This window comes from Poromitra crassiceps, assembly GCF_964638095.1.
Source record: "Poromitra crassiceps genome assembly, chromosome: 23".
NCBI lineage: Eukaryota > Metazoa > Chordata > Actinopteri > Beryciformes > Melamphaidae > Poromitra > Poromitra crassiceps.
This window is the reverse complement of record NC_139639.1, coordinates 13,589,130-13,605,300: the sequence shown is the minus strand read 5'-3', so window position 1 is coordinate 13,605,300 and position 16,171 is coordinate 13,589,130.

The following is a 16,171-nucleotide window of genomic DNA, read 5'->3' as shown; positions in this document are numbered from 1 at the left end:
GCCAGACCTCAAAATGACCGGCTCATTGAGGACATGTATGCTATGACTTTGTTAAGGGTTTGTGAAAGCGGTTTGGCCGCAATTCGCCATTAAGCGCCATTTTTTTCCCCATTGACTTGCATGGGGTTTGGAAAAATCTTGCAAAATCTTGCAGTAAATTAGGTGTAATTCAGAAACCATAAGAGCTAGAGCTACGAAACTTGATGGGGAGGTGCACTGAGGGGTCTTTTACTATCCCCGAAAAAATTGCACCAATTGACCATATGGTGGCGCTATAACAGCCCTCCTTACCTTTTGCTCGATAACTTTTGAACCGTAGGGTTTATCATCAAAATTCTTTTTTCCCTGGATTCCTTGGGTCCTCCCGCATCTACTCAACTAGGCCACGCCCATTTGCGTCTGACTAGATTTCCCGCCATTTTGCATTTTGTCCAAAACCGTTTTTTTGCCATTTCTCCTTGAAATTTTGTCCAATCTTCACCAAACCAACGCACACATCATGTGGGGACTGTCCTGCACAACACTGATTTGGAAGTTTTTGAAAAAAACGCACCGTTGCCATATAATCGACTTCCAACTTTCTGTGGGTGGGGCCTATTTCACAAAGATCGTCCGATGCTAACCAAACTTGGTACAGGTGTGGAGGGATGTACTCTGAGCCTATATCAGAAGTATTTTGTCATTTAGCCTTTAGGGGGCGCTATAGCAGCATTCAGTGCCTGTCCCTTCAAAATTGTTTTATTTTGAAGGGCGGCAGGAAGTGCGGATTCATTCTCATTATGGCCAGCCTTCCTTCTTGTATGACACTTGACACTTCTGAGTTGATTTCAGAAGAGATAGTGTAATTTGGCGTGTAGGGGGCGCTATTGTTTGCCTATGGGGGGCGCTACAGCAACGTATCTCCGCAACCGTAACTCGTAGAGACTCACGGATGGCGGCGTTGGAATCGGGGTGGAAAATTAAGGGGGGCAACACTCACGGATGGCGGCGTAGGACTCGGGGTGGAAAATTAAGGGGGGCAAGGCCCGGAATATATCTGCCACAAAGTTCGGCGCGTAATAACTCCCACATCTTTCACACGACATAGACATGCCATACCTCAAAATGAGCGGCTCATTGAGGACATGCTCTGACTTGGCAAAGGGTTTTGTCAAGCGGTTTGGCCGCTATTCGCGAGCTAATCTGACGCTTCGGTCATGCTGCTGCATGTGGACAGGTGAAAACTGCTCTGCTCTCCTTTCATAGATGCTCCTGTCACACTCATAGACTCCATCCATCCACCTCCAGCTCACAAGCCATCATCTCGATCTGGGGACGTTAAGTCCAAACTCCTGACCTCCACCGGCCCAGGCTCCACCAGTTTCAAAGCATCACAGCCTCGCTCCTCTGCAAGACTCAAGCCTCTACAAGCTCTCTCTTAATTTGCCATTGAATCCCCTTGTAAATGCTATCTCTCAGTAAAGAACCGGGAATCCTGTCCTGTTGCCATGTCTGCTCATTTGGGGGTTTTGTGTCGGGCCTGAGTCAGGACAAATACACGATATGATGTTGATGATGTATCGATATATCCATGTATATCAATATATTATCCCACTCCTACTAGCAATCAAGAGAAACCCAGTTCAAATGTGAGTTTTATAATCTGTTCACAGGGTTCAGGGGGTTACTTTTAAAAATGAAACCCGATATAATTTCTCCCGCTTCCACTCACAAAGGCCCGCCCATAACTACTTAGTCCCCCTAGCTGCATGGGCAGGGACCTTGCAAGGCAGGCGGTGCATGGCGAGGACTGCAAGCACAATTACATTTTCGGTAGGAAATGTAGACATTCTAGTTATGATTGCTATTGATAAATGTGGTGCTGCATTGTCACAGCTCAATGCATTATCACATTCAGTAGCCTACATTACTATGATGCCTGCATAAGTATATGTATGCCTGTCTCCCCACCAGCAAAGGCTAAACACCCTGTGCTATCAACACTAAAACAGTGACATGTCAAGTGTGGCATGTGTGACTCTTGCTTGCATATTTACTTCACCCAAAAATGGGACAGTAGTAGTAGTACATTATGACTAATAAGTGACTCCAGCTGCTTGGCTTCAGGGACTGAGGATCATTAGCTAACCTGGGTTATTTCAGATAACCACATGTATCCTTATCATCACACTGTTGCCAGTTGGGCTTTTTAAATGACTATATTCAGTTTAACTCAAAGATAATATGTCAGTGCGCTGCACTGCACCTCTGCAAATTATTTCACTAAATCTAATATTTACAGTGACATATTAAAGCTACATGATATTAAAACTACATGTCGCTCTGTCTCCTGACCTGTCTCTCTCACCTTACCTGTGTGTGTGTGTGTGTGTGTGTGTGTGTGTGTGTGTGTGTGTGTGTGTGTGTGTGTGTGTGTGTGTGTGTGTGTGTGTGTGTGTGTGTCTCTCTCTCCTCTCTCTCTCCAGTCTGTGTCCAGGATCAGTCAGGCATAGTCAGTCCTGAGCCTTCAACCAGTCATATAGACGATCAGGGACTCCACTGTGACCAGCAAGCCATCATCCCTCACCTACTCCTTAGATGTGGCCCACTGTGTCAACACCAACAGCCTGAAGGTGTTTGGCCAGCTGGGCATTTGGGTCAACCTTCAAGCCACCTGCCAAATATACTGGTATGTCTAATTGATATTGGCAGCATACACTTTCGGTTTGTGTGTTTTCAGTGTTCTAACTTAAGTTCAACGAGGCTTCATTTGTATCATTCCCATGGCCAAAGCAAAACATACACTCATAACATGATCCATATACAACTCTCATATTTAAAATTAAACAATCGAGAACAGAGGTGCCCAAATTCTTCCCTATTAAGCGCCAAAAGTAATTGGATGGATGGGCCGTGGGCTAAAAATAAATGTTGACGTTATCTGAAATTACACTACATTTTTATTTTATAGACAATCTACATTCTAAGTCTAAAATAGGTCTTCTAGTTTCATATGGTGAAAGTATCACCATGTTTTCTTCCCATTTCAAAACCATGGAGGGCCAAAACAAACTGAGCGTCGTCCAAGTTTGGCCCCTGGGCCCCAAATTGGTCAGCCATGATCTAGAATGCTTTAAATAGAACTAATAACACCTCTGTCTGTCTGTCTGTCTGTCTGTCTGTGTTCCTTTTTCATAGGAGAGCTGCTTGGTGTTGACTACCTGCTGAGTCAGCCCGGAGCCGCTGAACGTGAACCCTGACTCAGAGGGATGTGGATGACGGTGAGGAAGAAGACGACGAGGGCTTGGAGGAAGATACTGTGTCCAGCCGAGCTTCTCTGTCTCCTCCCAGGCTGGGCATGGGGAGGTTCAGGTAAAGAGGAAGGAGTTCACTCCAGGGGTGGAGAGTGTGCAGAGGCACTCACAACTACTGCCCCGCTTCCCCAGTGGCCAGATTGCTGCTGTGTGATTGAGACCATCTTCATCCGGCTCTGTGACCTCCACCGCCATCCCAAGACGAGAGGGACAGGCAACTTGAAAGTTGTGTGTATGCGGCTTCCTCTCTCTCCTCTTCTGACTCCAGTGCAGCATTATATCAGTACCCATTTTAAATAGAGAAATATTTACTTCATATAGCACAAATTAAATGTAATTTGAAGTAATGGTGTTCTCTCTCCTCTTCTCTGACTCCAGTGCCGTGTTCTACCTGGTCAATGTTGCTTATGCAGGTTTTGCTTTACCGGCCATACAGTATATCCTCAAAAAGCCCAGCTTAGCACAATGACACTGGTGGTTGGCACGCCTGGTTTTACCAGGAATGGGGTTCAAATCCCTACAGCGTCCTGCTTATTGTTGTGGCAATTTGAGGAAATCAAATATTGTTTTCTCTTAATTAACTATCTAAAAAGTCAACAATACTGTTTCAATTCATGTAAATTTTTATGGTTAGTTTTAAATTCATTAGTTTTAAATTAATTACACACACATTATATATATATATATATATATATATATATATATATATATATATATATATATATATATATATATATATATATATATAGTTTATAATTATAAACAATTATTCAACAAAAGTTTTGGCCGCCAAAAACTGCATAAAAGCAAAGAAATGCAAAACAATGCAGACATGAAAAAAAAATCTTTCTCAACGAAAATACAAAACCTATATAAAGACTTTAAAAAAGCCAGAGGAGTGAAAATTGGCAATACAGAAGTGTTTTCTCATCTCTTTTCCCCTCCCTTTCTCTCTTTTTTTCTTCTCCCCCTTCTTCCCCCTCTTCTCCTTTCTTCCCCCCCCTGGGCAGACTATTGTGCCCCAGCTTTGGCGGAGGAGGTAGAGCGGGTCGTCCACTAATCAGAAGGTCGGTGGTTCGATCCCCGGCTCCTCCCGTCCACATGTCGAAGTGTCCTTGGGCAAGACACTGAACCCTAAATTGCTCCCGATGGCTGTGCCAGCACCCTGCGTGGCAGCTGGCTGCCCTCGGTGTGTGAATGGGTGAATGTAGGCACATTGTAAAGCGCTTTGGATAAAAGCGCTATATAAATGCAGTCCATTTTACCCTTTAGCATTTTACCATCATGTTAACTTCCTACCTTGCATACTACCTCAAACTTGCTTGGCAAGCTTTATTACTGCAGCTATTTTAAGCCATTTCCTGTATTCCTGTCGAAATCCATTGCTCAATTTAAAAAAGAACAGAGTGCACTTTGTACAGTACAATAGATTCTTCCAATGCAGCAGAGTTAGCATTTAGCTGCTAGCCCAACCCAGGCAGACAGGATCAGGGATTCAACCCCCGCAGTGAACGGAACATCTGAACAGACGTCTATGTACCTGCTCTAGAATCCCCAATCCTGTAGTGTAGAGCCGCCCTTGGTGAGTCAGCCCATAGAGATATATGGGAGGTTTTACTCCACTATCTAGTCTTGCACGCCAGCCATAACATTTTGTGGGCGTTCCCACACAGACCAACTGTATTTATGCTGGAGAAGTTGAAATATGAGGTTCAGTCAGCTTATTTAAGCCATCCTTATTTTTCAGTCAAACAATGTAGTGAGACTCAGCAGAGAGAACGATGTGATTTTGAGCTTTGATGTGTTTTGATCTTATTGAGCGTGAAGTATGATTCCTCTGGGAGTTCATTTGTATGTAGATATGAATCGCTTCCTAACTTTGAACTTTGTTTGACTGATTGCACTGTATTAAGGACATCATTTGTATGTAGATATGAATCGCTTTATTTTTTCCCTATTTTTAATTTATTTATCCTGGTTGCTGCTCCACCCTCTGCCGATCTGGGGAGAGCCGAAAACTGGCTCCATGCTTCCTCCGAGACATGGGCAGTTAGCCAGCCGCTTCTTTTCACCTGACAGGGGAAGCTTCACCGGTAGGACATAGCACGTGGGAGGATCATGCTATTCCAACGAGTTCCCCTCCCTCTGAACAGGCGCCCTTAACGACCAGAGGAGGAACCACATTAGCAACCAAGATACTGCATGTTTTGGTGAAGGGGGTTCCTATTATGAAGGAAACCCCCAGGAGGCACGGGGAGAACATGCAAACTCCACACAGAAAGGCCCTTTTGATGACCCCACCCGGGCGGTGGGCACTCGAGGACATGCGGACGGGCACGCATTCCTTCAGCGTTCACAGCGTCCCAGGTGGGAATCGAACCCAGGAGGCGACAGCGCTTACCACTGCTCCACCGTACCACCAATCGAATCGCTTCCTAACTTTGAACTTTGTTTGACTGGTTGCACTGTATTAAGGAATCTTTAGCACTTTATTTTGGGTATTTGACAGTGTTTGATGTGATGTAATTTGCACTATATTTAAGTGCCTTCCAAGCTGATTATCTAACAAACAATAAAAGCCTGTTTGACCACTTGCAGTCTGCTTATATTTAACTAGACATCTCACACGCTTAATGCCTAGGCTCGCCCACCCTGCAGCTCGCTGAGCTGACCCTTGCATACGCAGCTCAGCCGCCGCGTGGCCTCATGCGTGCAATGTCTCGCTCTCTCTATCTCCCTCAGTCTCTCCTGTGTGTCACTGATTACATCATCAGTGATGTCACAATGCCTATGTATGACATCACTGAACTATATAGCCTTGGGGCAATTAATCTGCCCTAATTTAAAAATCTGGCCCCATAGGTCACCCGCATAGGTGACCTTTACACACCCAAAAGGTTTCAGCCCGATCGCACGTAAAACGGCATAGCTGAACACAGAACTTGAAACAGCCCACATTCTCAATTGTATATATAGTCAGACCTCTAACTCAGTCTCTCTTGCTCTCTCTTTCGCTCACACATTTGACTGTTTATCTCTCTGTCTGAAAGAGTGGCATATTCATAAAAATGATGAACACTTTCAAATTCTTCCAGAACAGTTTTATGTATCTTTATGATCCATTTATGGCCTTGTGGTGAAAGATTTGTGACGGGGCTGAGGTGTCAACATCACACAGTGAAACTGCAATTGTGAAATGTTTGCTTGGACAGGTGATCTGAAATCTGGGGGAGGAGAGTGATTATTACAAATCATTTCAACGCTCGTGAGCAAGACATAAAAAAAGGTGTGAAGCCGCCCAGTGGCCAGAAGACTGGCTGCACCTGACAGCGAGGAGTTAACATGTTGAACTTTTAGTATGAAGCAAGGCACTGCTGATTTAAAAAGAAGCCGTCTTCTCTGGTTAGAGACATTTAGAAACTAGATACCACACTGATGCAGTGGAACGTTCCCCAAACAAAGGGGTCTGTCCCCATTTGGTTGCAATGCAATCTTTCCAAAGAGCAGGTAGGTACTGTAGGAGAGTTCCTGAGGGTCTTCACAAAGCCCCCTCCTTTTGACTCATGTGTTTGACTAATGTGGTAGATGTTTAAGCACTCCTCAAAACCAGGATGCATCATATAACCGGGGGTGGAATAACCATACTCATATGTCAAGAGACAAGCCTTTAGGGGATGTGACTAACTTGATGACAGAAACAGGCTGGTCTGTGGTCTACATTCACTGGGTGTTAGTAAGAGGTAAGGTGTTAGTAAGAGGTAAGGTGTTAGTAAGAGGTAAGGTGTTAGTAAGAGGTAAGGTGTTAGTAAGAGGTAAGGTGTTAGTAAGAGGAAGTGAGTGGTGAGTTGCACAATGCGCATGTATTTGATAGGCTCTTTGAAAAGATGATATCAGCAGCTACATGTAGGAGCAGAGCTGTAGCAGCTGTCTGTGTGTTTCACTGGCCGGTGTTATCTTGGTTTTGCAGCAACCCACCAACTGTTTCCAGATAACGGGCCACACGCCTGTGAATGTGTTCAGTTAACAACTGTGACCATCATGGAGCTCAAATGCAAATTTGAAGAAAAAAAAGAACAAAATACACACAAATAAGATATAAAGTAAAACTTTATCATGACATACAAGTTTAAAGCCCTGAGAACCATATCTTTATATTACTAATGTGAACAAAACTGAATGTGTGAAAACCACTTTGGAAAGGTGCTCCTCTTAAATACAATCAGCACAATAATAAGTAATAAGTAATATCATTATCATGTCCATAATAACAGTACAAAAATATGCACAAACCCCACAGATGAATTAATATACGGAGCATTGTACAAGCCAAAAACAACAACATAAAATTGATAAATGAGGTATTCAATAACCACTTGCATATGCGCCTGTTTTTACACAGATCAGGTTAGTCTTTTAAACAATTTAAAACTGAATTAACTCCAAAATCATCCGAGAGACAAAGGTTCTGCAGACTTCCAACTTCACAGCTTCCTGAGTGATGAGACCTTGCCTGCAGTTACTGAAGACAAAAATCCAAAAAAATGCAACACCAAAACCAAAGTCAGTCTAAAGTAGCATTCATGTGTGTGTCTGAACGCACCACAGCATCTGTGTGTCTGAACGCACCCCTCAGCCACAGCATCTGTGTGTCTGAACGCACCCCTCAGCCACAGCATCTGTGTGTCTGAACGCACCACAGCATCTGTGTGTCTGAACGCACCCCTCAGCCACAGCATCTGTGTGTCTGAACGCACCCCTCAGTGTAGCTTCAACATCGAATGCAACAGTGACCGCAAGCCCAATGCCCTGAGGTATCGTGGTGAGACGAGGTAGGGGGGTCTTTAACACACACACACACACACACACACACACACACACACACACACACACACACACAATAATGTCTGATTGAATTGTAAAAACATAAAAAAGAAACTATTGTAAATGGTGTTTCCTCTCCAAAGGATTAAGCTTGAAGAGAAAAACAAAGACATTTGAGTCCTGAAACCTGCACTGCCTGGATCTCACCAGCGCTGGATTTTAAGGCAGCAACTACATCCCTCAGCTTTAGAAAAGATGGTGAAGTGTCAGAGGGTTCTGAGGGTTCACCAGCCAGCCAGCATAGCCACTCACAAACACTTACCAATACTCAGGGCTGGCTCTAGGCACAGGCCATAAATAGACCACATATAGACCATATAGGCATGGCCATTTTCAAAGAGGTCCCTTGGCCTCTCAGCTCAAGATATCTGAATGAGAATGGGTTACAGACATGCCCACTTTATGCTAATTCTATGCAGTGTTTGGCCCCCAAAAAATGCACACAGTCCAAATATGTTATTTCCGCCTATTCTATTGTAATATTTCTACTTACTGGGGTCCCTAAACAGTGCATGAATTGGATCTCACTGGAAAGCTGAGTCTCTTGTTGATTCAATGAGCCCAGTGTATACATGTGTGATGCTCATAGACTGTATATAGTAGGGGTGATACACCATAGTATCGCAATATTTTGCCTGACGATATTGTATCGATATTGCAAAAAATAATAATAATATTTGCAGGCCATGCCATGCCAGGCCACCGGCCTACTATACACTTTAGTTCCAAGGCCAGCAGTAAACAAACGGTAGCATATTTTCATTTTGTTTTAACAGTAACAGTTTTTGTCATAACAGTAATTTACAAATTCCCCAGTTACTGAATGGGCTGCACAAGATGCTTTGTGCAAGTGAAGTGAAGTTGCATTGTTCAAAAACTACCTAAGTACAGTAGTCCACACACACACATCCAGTTAAGGTGGACTGTAAGTAGACTGTAACAAACAGCTCAGTTTGTCAGGTGCATGCAACTATGACATGACTTTATGAAAGTTGTTGGTCTGTCTACTTGACGATGTTGCTGCAATAAAATGGTTGAAGTCAGATGTACAGACTGGAAATTGTTCTTAAACCAGATGTTGACAAAGTTTTCCTTTGGGGACATCGTTTGCAGTTGAAAAAGTAAGAAATCGCAAAATATATCGAAATATCGCAATATTCAATATATAGCAATATCGGCGATATCACAATACTATCGTATCGTGACTCAAGTATCGTTTTAGTATCGTATTGTGGGCATCTGGGGAAGTGGTGGCCCAATGGTTAGAGAAGCGAGCTTGTGACCGGAAGGTCGTCGGTTCAATCCCCGGGACCGGCAGGATAAATCTGGGTGGGGAAAGTGAAAAGGCAGCGCTTGCCCCGCCCTTGAGCAAGGCCCTTAACCCCAACTGCTCCAGTGGAGCTGCTCAGTGGCCAGCAGATCAGACTGTGGTTGTACTGGTCAGCTTCCAGGTATGAATGTGTGTGTGAATGTGAACAGGGCGCTCCTGAAAAAGAGAGCATTGCTCTCAGTGAGACTCCCCCTGTATAAATAAAGGTTAAAAAAAAATCTGGTGATTCCCACCCCTAGTATATAGTGATGTTAGTGAGACAATTATCCGAAAGTTGACCTCACTGTATAAAATGACCTATTGTGACCTCTAGGATATTCACAGCCTCATGAAACTTTAGAATCACATATGGCTTTCCTATGTATATTGGCAATAAGGGGGTTTCTGAGCAATTTCCAGAAGAGAAGTGCTTGATAACAATCGCTGAAAAATGAAATTCTTACAGAAATCTCCAAATGTCATTCTTTTTAATACCAAATCACTGCATGCATTTTTCTATTGTGTTTCTCGAGGTCTTGTGTCTTAAAGTGGTATTTTGGAGAGATTTTGCCAAACCCTCCCCCCCCCCACCACCATTTTCTTTTATCAATTCTTGAGTTGTCAAAAATGCTTAAATCTTGCAGCAAATCTGTGTAACAACAAAAGGTATCAACTCAAACATCGCTGCAAAAAGTGATGAGACAATTGATCATGGGGATGACATAAGTTCTATCACAATGTTCTAAGCTCAAAACACTGGAAACGTTCAACATTTGAATAGACGCCAAACCAACACAATGTTTATTACACATTTATGACTTGACACGTGTGCTGAGCTGCAACTCAAATGAGGTCTTCAGGTTCCCAGCTTTCAGATTAAGTGTACCACTTCCATGTGGCATAAAGTGTTGAGCTGCTATCTGACCCTAAACATCTCCTGCCCCCCTAAAAGAGACAAACAGTCTGGTAGGCAGGGGATAAAGAGAGGGAGGGGGAGGTGGTGGCGCCAAATCAAATCTCGCCTATAGGCCATCAAACTGGCTAGAGCCATTTGCCAATACTGCCAATACTGTTGACTATTACTGTTTCAGTGCACTGATGTCATTTTGGACAATAAAGTTTGTTGTTAAACTGTAAAATATCCTGCCTACATTACATATCTCAAGTCACGTCAAATCATATCTTTGTGTTTGATTTGAGGGATAATTGAAATTAAAAAAAAATGTGTATATGAGAATATCGCTGATATATCGATATCAGTCTTTTTTTGCTCCCTAATATTGGTATCGGCATCGGGCTCAAAAATCCAGTAAGCACTGTGGTGCATCGGCAAGAATGCAGGGAGGCGGGGATATCTCCAATAGTGTTTATTACACAACAGGTGTACAGATCCTTTCCAAAAAATTTGAATATCATGGTAAGTTCGTTTTTTTTCTATAATTCCTTTCAAAAAGTGAAACTTTCATAGATTATAGATTCATTCACAAAGCACCTTTTTTATAACTTTATTTTTTCAAAATGTGAAACACCATAGTGACATAATAGTCAAAGATAATAATAATGACAATGATAATAATAATAATAACAACAGCAAAAACAACAACAATAATAGTACAGTAATTAAGACCTGACAAATATCAAAAAGAAAAGGATATCAACACTTGGGTAGGGAGAGAACACACACCCATGCATACTGTCACCCTCCCTCCCTCACACAACCTCACACATACATTCACTCGCTCAGCCTCCCTCCCTCCCACCCACCCAAAACACACACACACACACACACACACACACACACACACACAACCCCACCCCCTGTTTCAAGAAAAGAAAAAGAAAAAAAACGTTAAAAAAAATATACTAATCAAATAAGATTCCCACCCCCACTAAAACAAACGAAAGTGCTCCCCTAATCTGTTTATCCAATAGCCATCCATTGACAATCTATTGAATTCTGAATGTTAGATATCTTTTATTAATTTTGGTTTCTAATTTATCATAGTATCAAGTAATTTTATACATTTTATATATTCTTGTGTATTTCTATTCCTATATATTTTATTTTTTCCCTGTCCCATTTCCATGGATAATCCTTCTTCTTTTTTTTCTTTACTCTATTGGGATGGGTCCCCTATACTGATCGATTCACATTTTTGTGTATTCAACCCTGATATGGTGCTATATTCTTTGATATTGTTAATTAATAATTAATTAATAATTCCTTTCAAAAAGTGACTTTCATAGATTATAGATTCATTACACACAAAGTGAAATATTTCTAGCCTTTATTTGTTTCATTTTTCATAAGTTTGGCCCACAGCTCCAGAAAACCCCCAAAACAGTATTTCAAGAAATTATTATAGTGTGAAGAAAATCAGCAGTTACCTCTCAGTTATGACTGACTCCAGCCTCAGTCCACTCCCTCTGAATCTCCGCCAAATTTTTGAATCGTCTTTGCTTGACAATCCACTGAAGCTGCACGGTCATCCATGGTATTTCCATGATTTTTTTTTTTTTGGAAAGGATCTGTATGTGTGTGTGGTTCTGTAAGCACAGAAAATAAAAGACAATGAATATCGATAATATGGATGGAGTAGGCCTACCCTATATACATATAGCTATTTACACACCGCTACACAGCCTACAATATAATATAATATAGCGTTAATAGTAGCAGCACTACATACATACTTTCCACATATGAATGATATTACTAAATTTAGGTAGCCTACAGAATATCCTGCATCCCACCGTCTAGTCCAAATCACGCAGCAAAGTGATTTAAATCAACTTAAGATTAAGCGACTGCGGGGACTGGCCCGCGTCAAGCAGGCTTTGAAGGAAACAGAGAACTGGTCGCACACCACAGTTCACTGGATCCACGCCCTTATTCGTGCACCAACGCGAAAAGACCCGCCACTTGTACGTGTACTGAGAGCTGGTTGAAGCAGCCCTAGCACTCTGAATAGTGCACACCACATTATCGGGCAAGCCCTGGGCTAGCAAATGGTCCCGTTCAGGAGCCAGACTGCTAGCTTCCACCTGCTTGGGGAGGGGTGGAGCACCTCCCCTTCCGCCTGGGATAGAAGATCCACCCATACTGGCAGCGCCCAGGGCGGACCTTGCGCCAAGGAGATCAGGTCCGCAAACCATATCTGCTTGGGCCAAAAGGGGGCCACTAAAATGAGCTGAAGGCGCTGTTCCCTCACCCTGTCCAACACCTGACGGATCAGGGGGATCGGGGGAAACGCATAGAGCCTGTCCCGTGGCCACGCGTGCGCCAGCGCATCGTGACCCAACGGGGGGCTGTCCTCCTGGATAGAGAACCACAGTGGGCAGTGCGTCGTGCGCCGCGATGCGAAGAGATCGACGCGGGCGTGGCCGAACCTGGCCCAAATCTGTTCCACCACCTGAGGGTGGAGGCATCACTCTGTCTGACGGGGATTGCCTCGAGACAGCAGGTCGGCCCCGAAATTCAGGCGTCCCGGCAGATGAACCGCTGACAATGAAAGGAGACGGGGATACGCCCACAGGTGAATCTCCACCGCTAACCGGTTCAGCGCCTTCGACCGCACACCGCCCTGTTTGTCCAGGTGGGCGATCGCAGCCGTATTGTCTGAGCGGATCAGAACATGGCGTCCATGTATGAGCCGCTGGAAGTGAAGTAGAGCCAGGCGAATCGCCTCCAGCTCTAGCACGTTTATGTGGCGAAGCTCCTGAGCCTCCCACCGGCCGTTCGCCGAAAAACGCCCGCAAACTGCACCCCATCCCCAGAGGGAGGCGTCGGTGCGAATCACCAACCTGAGCGGGACAGGGCCCAACCGAGTGCCTCTCGAGAGGTAACGGGGGTCCGCCCATATGGCCAGCGCCTGCCGGGCCGGACACGTCAGAGGAACCCTGCGATGACGGTCCCTGGCTGGCAGGTCTCCGCCCTGCCGAAGTGTCCTTGAGCAAGAGGCAGATTCCCTACCGGCTCAGGAGTGCTGTTCTATATCTGAGCCTGTAACCTGTGACCTCCCTGTAGAGAAAGCAGCTGTAAACCCAGTAGTGTGTGTCCTTACCAAACACTAAGTTGTCGGGTCTGAAGATTTGTCCGAAGGGCCCGGAGCGGCCTGAGTCCATGGTGCCTGGCTCCAGTTCCACCAGGATGGCTCTGGGCACGTACTTCCCACCTACACACATGACACACACACACACAAACACACACACACCCAGTCACACACACACACACACACACACACACACACACACGAGACACACACACACACACACACGACACACACACACACACACACACACACACACACACACACACACACACACACACACACACACGACACACACACACACACACACACACACACACACACACACACACAGAGTTAAGCTTAGCCCAAAATCACAAATCACAAATCAGAATGAGGGGGTCCCCGGTATATTTTGAGCTAAGCTTAATTGTTTCCATGGTAAAGTGATTGACTTTGAAATTGATAGGTTTGTTAGATTAGAATGTAATCCATGAATCATTTTAGATTTAAAGTATAACATATTTTTGTTGAACTATGAAGCTTTTGCCACAACAAATATTTTCCTGAAAACTTTTCATGGACCCCCATTTGAGAACCACTGCAATAAAGGAATCCCAGCGTTGTCCCCTTTAGCATAGCATTGACTCAGTTTTGCCCCTTATACAGGCAAAGTCTTAGCCTACAACGGAGATGAAGAAACCCCTACAGGTCAGACACCTCACAGGAAAAGAGCAAGCTTGTTCTGAGCAAACCAACATGCTGACACACACACACACCCTCCAGGTTAGGTGATGCAGACAGGCCCGCTGGTGGGTAGGAGATGTGGGGAAAATGTTCACATGCGAGGTGCAGGACAGATAGAGAAGGAGGAGTATGAAAGAGAGAGAGTTATAAACAAGAGCAAGAGTTCCTGAGGGGGGGGGGGGTTGGCTCGTCAGTGTCACAGGCACCACTCACCCAAGGCCAGACAGAAGAGCATGAACCCCCCAGGCCTGGTCCTTCAACAGTCTCACCTCCGCCTCCCGGCCCTCCACAGCGCGGGGCCCAGAGGACGAGGTGGTGGCAGTGGAAGAGGAGGAAGAGGAGGAGGAAGTGTCTGCAGGAGAGGAGGCTGTGAGGGAGGGAGCGATGGAGAGAGAGAGAGCATTGAGGAAGGCAGCTACACTCCGGGTGGCATGCAAATCAGACAGAAGGGAGAATACTAAAAGACGACTAGGATCTAAAAAACAAACCAGAGGAAATAAACCCATATCAACAAAGAAGATCGCAACTACCGTACTCATCCTATGAATAAAATTATAAAATTACCACAGATGTGACTGATCTTAAATAACAATTCTCTGAAAATATTCTAAACCTTAAAGCTAAAAAAAGAAAAAGAAAACATATTCTAAGAAAAGAACAATTGATGTTATTTTATCAAGCATCATGTCATACTGTCCATATTTACGGTTATTAACAGACCATGTAAGAGGTGATGACTAGTAGAGGTTAATATGGCACAGGATCGTGACGCTGGGCAGAGTTGACCTTGTAGAAAAAGGAATGCAGACTTCGCAGGGCAAAAAAAGAATATAGAAACACAACAGTGTATCACTCAGTGTACATTTGGGCAGGAAGATGTTTTGAAAGCAGCGTGCTGATTGGCTGGGAAATGTGTGCGAAGGATGTGAGGTCTTTGTAGAGCAGGCAGCAGCGCTTCACCAGGTCCAGACAGGCGGACAGACACGTCAACCTGCGTGGGCAGAGATACATGTATATAAACATTAGAATTCCAAACATTTATTTCCTGGTGGTCTGGAAATCATCTTTGTGCATGTATGCAATGCATTCAATTTTATCTCAAAAATCCATCTACATTTCGTAAAATGCTTATAAAATTGTTTTGCTTGGGCAAGCGATTCAGCTAGGCTATATTTGGAATCAAGAGAGACCATAGAACATTTCACCAGGGAAAAAAACGGATTAAAACAATCTACCGTGCGCATGGTGAAGCATGAAGTGACGTCGACTTTGGCTCTCTACCTACATTCCTTTAAGGTTCTTGGATGTACAGCTGCTCACTATCCATCCATATTCCAATTGAAACTGTCCATCGTTCCAGGCTAGCAGAGAGGGTTTTAATAGGCCAGAATAAGATGTGAATTATCTTCATATTTATTTAATCTTTGGCTAGATAGATGGAGTCCTTATCCATGATGGATGTAATAATTATAACGGTTATAAGGATGACTCAATAGCTCAGACAGCTTGAAGTCCCATGATAAAAATGACTTTATTAAACAAAATGTTTTGACAAAAAATACTGATGTCATGAATGTAGGCTATTATCAGCTCTATAGCTGGTCCATTACATCATAATGTGTTGATTAAAACAGTAATTATGTTATATTTCTCTGTCCAGTTTATACTTTGAGCAGCATATAGACTTAAACTTTTCTTACTCTGAGACAAACATTTATGATTCAAACTCATATACAGTATAATCCTTTATGACACCTTTACAGTATCAGGAGCTAAATCAACACATATGAATGGAAGAGACAAAACTCCACAGAATAAACAAAACTGTATAAACAAACAAATATTATCATGAAAGTAATCAATGAAAGATTCAAATATATAACACGCACACTATTACATCAATATACTGTATG